This window comes from Dama dama, chromosome 21 (assembly GCF_033118175.1).
Source record: "Dama dama isolate Ldn47 chromosome 21, ASM3311817v1, whole genome shotgun sequence".
NCBI lineage: Eukaryota > Metazoa > Chordata > Mammalia > Artiodactyla > Cervidae > Dama > Dama dama.
In genome coordinates, this window is record NC_083701.1 from 14481098 (window position 1) to 14486559 (window position 5462).

General features: G+C 43.3%; 1 non-coding gene across 1 annotated transcript; it reads right to left on the reverse strand.

Annotated features, from left to right (window-relative positions):
• Nucleotides 1-5052: 5052 nt before the first annotated feature.
• Nucleotides 5053-5159, reverse strand: LOC133042950 (U6 spliceosomal RNA). Its single transcript, XR_009689644.1, has one exon. It is a non-coding gene; the product is annotated as a U6 spliceosomal RNA (small nuclear RNA).
• Between the last annotated feature and the right edge of the window lie 303 nt (nucleotides 5160-5462).

The following is a 5462-nucleotide window of genomic DNA, read 5'->3' on the forward strand; positions in this document are numbered from 1 at the left end:
ACCCACAGCAGGCCAGTCAAAGTTCTTCCCAGTGATTTTCAGAATACAATTAAAGAAGAAACATCTGTTACCTTTGGGTGGGAAGCTGAAGAAGTGATCCTGGATTCCAGATATGGGCAAGTACTTTGTGTTAAGGAATGAAGGTGACCTGCAGAGAAAGGCAAAGACATGATAAGGAGACATTCTGGTCCTTGGTCTAGGGTATATTTGGTAGATTGATACAGTTCAGTTCAGTTCAGTTCAGTCACTCAGTCGTGTCCGACTCTTTGCGACCCCATGAATCACAGCACGCCAGGACAGGCCTCCCTGTCCATCACCAACTCCCGGAGTTTACTCAAACTCATGTCCATCGAGGTGGTGATGCCATCCAGCCATCTCATCCTCTGGGTCCCCTTCTCCTCCTGCCCCCAATCCCTCCCAGCATCAGGGTCTTTTCCAATGAGTCAACTCTTCACATGAGGTGGCCAAAGTATTGGAGTTTCAGCTTCAGTGTCAGTCCTTCCAAAGAACACCCAGGACTGATCTCCTTTAGGATGGACTGGTTGGATCTCCTGGCAGTCCAACGGACTCTCAAGAGTCTTCCCCAACATTCATGGGGTTCTCAAGGCAAGAATACTGAAGTGGTTTGCCATTCCCTTCTCCAGTGGACCACATTCTGTCAGGCTGCTCTACCATGACCTGTCCATCTTGGGTGGCCCCACATGGCATGCCTTAGTTTCACTGAGTTAGACAAGGCTGTGGTCCTGTGATCAGACTGGCTAGTTTCCTGTGATTACGGTTTCAGTGTGTCTGCCCTCTGATGCCCTCTCGCAACACCACCATCTTACTTGGGTTTCTCTTACCTTGGTCGTGGGGTATCTCTTTACGGCTGCTCCAGCAAAGCGCAGCCGCTGCTCCTTACCTTGGACGAGGGGTATCTCCTCACCTTGAACGTGGAGTAGCTCCTCTCGGCCCTCCTGCACCCACGCAGCTGCCGCTCCTTGGACGTGGGGTTGCTCCTCTCCTCTGCCTCCCCTGACCTCGGACGTGGGGGTAGCTCCTTTCGCCGCTCCAGCACCGGTTGCAACCTGGCTCTCTCAGTCGCTGCCCCTGACCTTGTGCGAGGCGTAGCTCCTCACGGCCGCGCTTCCGCGCGGTGCGTCGCAGCTTTAATGGCCCCCCAAAAGTCATGCCTCCTGAGACACACGACTTTGACAGTCCCCTTCCACATTAATTTGGTCAGGTCTTGGCCAAGTGATTTTCTTTGGCCATAGGACATCAGTAAACGCAATGCAAGCACAGGCTTGTAAAGTACTTGTACACTGGTACCTACACTCTCTCTTGCTGCTTTCAGAACTTGGGTCTCCGGCCTGCTGGAGATAGATGACCCAGCCAAAAGTCAGCAACAGTTGCCAGACATGAAAAAGATCATCATAAACCATTTGGTCCCAGTCACGCCATGATGGAAGGTAAAAGAAAAGCCCAGGTATCCCAAACATCCCAGCCATCTAGCTAAGGTCACAGCAGTAACACTACGCCCAGGTGACACCACATGGAGCAGAGATGAGTTTCCCAGATGAACCCAGCCCAAGTCACCAATCCACAGATTCATCAAGTAAATATTTGTCTGAATTTAAACTTAAAAGTCTCTAGGTTTTGAAGTGGCTTGTTATGAAGACGAAGTTGACTCATACAGCCTTCTTGAAGGTACTCTATCCTTGTTTTTCTCATAATGGCAATATGTTCCCCATTTTGTCCAATTTGCTGTGTAGGATTAAGTTTCTTCCTAATAGCCAATCACTCCTTTTCCTTTGACTACAAATTTCTCATTTTGTGTAGGGATGCAATGTATGCAACTAACTACTCACTCTGTCCATTTCTCTTGCAGCTGTATATGATCATGGGACACAGTTGAAACCTTAAAGAAAGATATGAACAATTAATAAAATGGACCATACCTTTTCCACTATCTAGCTTCTTTCTTACTAGAACACAGATGTGATGACTGGGGCCATAGCAGCCACTTTGAGTGAGTAAGAAAAAAATTAAAAAGTGAATGAGCCATGAGTAAAAACTAAAATAAGAAAGAGATGTCAGACTTTATACTATCAAGCTTCTAACAGTGACCATCTAACTCCAAAAGGGTTATTGTACAACAAAATCAGAAACTTGGTTCCAAGACACCTGTATAAAGTGAGCTTCTATTACACACAGCCAAATAAAATCTTAAATGATTTAAGTTAGATTTTTGTCATTTGTGACCAGAAGAGTCCTGATTAGTGACTGGGCCTTTCCTCTGGGGAGTCCTCTGGCTACTTCTGAACTCCACACCTTAAGGTGCCTGATCCCCTTACTCTCTGATTTGCCTGTAAATACAAAGTCATTTCTGTTTTCTCCCTGAAAATAAATGAGATAGTGGATGTTTCCAAAAAGTATTTTACCAAAATCTAAAAAAATGAAAATTAAACACACATACTAGAAATAAATAGCAAGTAATTGTGTTGTTCCCATATTGGACCCTAAAGACACCAAATAAGATTTAAGAGCCCCTATTCTAATCTCTTCACTTCATTAGTTCTCAAAGTGGAGCCCACAGACCAGAGCATCAGCATCTTCTGAGAACTAGTTAGAAATGCAAATTCCCTGGCCCTAGCCCAAACCTACTGAATCCAAACCATAGGGGTAGGGTATTTTTCAAGCTTTGTAGGAGATTCTGATGTAGCCAGGGTCTGACAGACACTACCTTAGGATAATTATTTGCCAGTTTCTTGTGGATAATTAAGCCCTGGCTCCTTTTCTTCCAGTCAGTGTTGGGTAGAGCCAAGGGTTTGGAGTCAGAGTCCTTAGTGTCATACTGTGACCCTGCCATATCATCTGTGACATCTTGGGTCAGTTGATCAACCCCTAACTCTTTGGGTCCTAATTTCTGTACAAGTAAAATGGGATATTACGTGGTATGATTGTTTACAGGTTAAATGTGATGAGACCAGCAAAATGACTACTCACTGTTCTGCTACATGCAGGTACTGAACAAAGTCAGCTAGTCTATTTAAAGTCTGTATCTCAGTTATGTGGCCACGGAAACAAATGTCTGGTGTACACAGTCATCTTATCTTAACAACAACAACAAAAAATTCCCTAAATTCAGTTCAAATCTCCTAAGACTCCTAGATATTCCAGTTCAGCCAGGTATCAAGATGAAGAATCTATCTTATTTCTTACCTGATTTATTGGAATTTACTGACACTCATCACTCCCTAGTGGTTAATCTGGCCTTTCGTGGCTGAGGCTGGAGGAATTTACCTCCCCTAAAGCATTTCCATCCTCCTCACCTCCAAGGGTCTTCCATCAATCTGCTTCTCTACATTGAACCATAAACAGCCTCCAACCTATCATAAATGCTCTCAGAGTTAATCACATTCAAAAACAACCATTCACTCACAGGAACCAATTCAGAAACATCAGAGTGTAAAATAGACATGAGAATATAGTCTGTTTTTCTGTTTGCTTTTTTTAAAAATAGTGTTTTTGTTTTGAATAAGGAACCCACATCCATAATTAAAAGGTTTAAATATTAAAGAAAGAAGTTAATGCAAAGTGATTCTCTTTTCATCTCCAGTTCTTAGGTTCCTACTCAGAGGCAACCACGCTTATGAGCTTTTTAGGTAAACTTACAGATATAGTCTAAATGTGAAAAAATCATGGGAAAAAGCATTGTGTGTATGTGTGTGTCTATGTATCTCATCCTTTGTTTTCCACAAGATGTAGTATATTATACACAGCTTGTACCAGGAATATGGAAAACATGACTAATAAGACTAACAAGAAATCTTGATAATCTGCAAAGTTTGACATAGGGGAAGCCTGATAATCTGAATGATATTTTCTGCAACATAAAGGAACCTTATCCTGTCTGTGTGTCTCTGACTGCACGCAGTTGCTCTCCTGATGGCTGTATCTGTGTGTGTGCACGCTCATGTACATGCATGTATGTCTCCTTTACTCTGCACACAACTGTGGCTATACACATCTTTGGGGATCAAGTTGGTTTCTATCACACTAGCCTGGTCACTCATCAGTCCTGACTTCTGGTCCCTGGGTTGAACTGCCCCTGGAGGGCCTTGAGATGGTATCTGGCTCTCTGTTAATTCTTCTCATGCCCAAGTCTTGTGGCAACAACACAATTTACTGGAGACTCATACTTGACACTGCTCAAGCTTTAAAGCCCAGTCTCCCTGCTGTCCACCTTCTTCTGCACTTCTCACACCCACTGGACAAATATCCTGTGGGGTCTTAGTCCATTCTTCCTGCAGCTTAACAAATGTGAAGAAACCAACAAAATTCTGTAAAGCAATTATCTTTCAATTTTAAAAATAAATAATTTTTTTTTAAAAAGACTGATTTCTGCCCCCCCCCCCCCCCCCCCGCCAAAAAGGGGGGGCGGGAACATGGGGCCCAAGCTTAGGCTCAGGGAAATTCCCAAAGGAACACATCCCAGAGGACCCGGGATGGTATCTCTAGAATCAGCTTAGACAAAGCAGGGTTGGATGTCTACATTAGTAGAATTTGAATCCTGGCTTCATTACATGAGAGCTGTGTTTTCTTGGTTCTGGAGGCTCAGTTGCAATATCTGGAAAGTGGGATAATAATAATTACATATAAATTGATTAGAATTATTTTTAAAAAGACAGAACACCAAATAGTAAATATTATACATTGTTGTTGTTTAGTCATTGTTGTTGTTTAGTCGCTCAGTCGTGTTCAACTCTTTGTGACCCCGTGGACTGTAGCCCACCAGTCTCCTCTGCCCATGGGATTTCCCAGGCAAGAATACTGGAGAGGGTAGCCATTTCCTTCTCCAGCAGCTCTTCCCCAGCCAGGAATCAAACCCAGGTCTTCTGCATTGGCAGGCAGATTCTTTACCACTGAACCACCTGGGAACCCCAGATATTATAGGAGAAAGATAATTTTTCCAAATTTTAAGTTACATTCCTATATTTCTTTTTTTTTTTTCAATCTGTTTCAATTGTTTATTAATGGACCAGATTACAAAAATAATCCTGGTAGATACCTAAAAATATGGAACGCTTCACGAATTTGCGTGTCATCCTTGCGCAGGGGCCATGCTAATCTTCTCTGTATCATTCCAATTTTAGTATATGTGCTGCCGAAGCGAGCATTCATTCCTGTATTTCTAAAAAAGATTCACCCTCAGAGCTCTGGCTTTCTTTCTTTTTCTGTAAACTTTACTAGTACATGTAGAAAGCTTACACATAAGGGATACAGAGATGATCAAGACACTGCCTTTGTCCTCCAGAGGCAGAAGATATGGTGGAGACAGCCAGCCAGTTCCTACAGGTCAGTGTAGGCTTCCTTCTCTGGAGGTGAGATGAAAAACCGGAAACTTGAAAGCATTTATCTACCTGCTGTTGACAAAATAAAAGGCAGAGGTGGGTCTAGGGTGGGTGTGACTGCTGGACCAA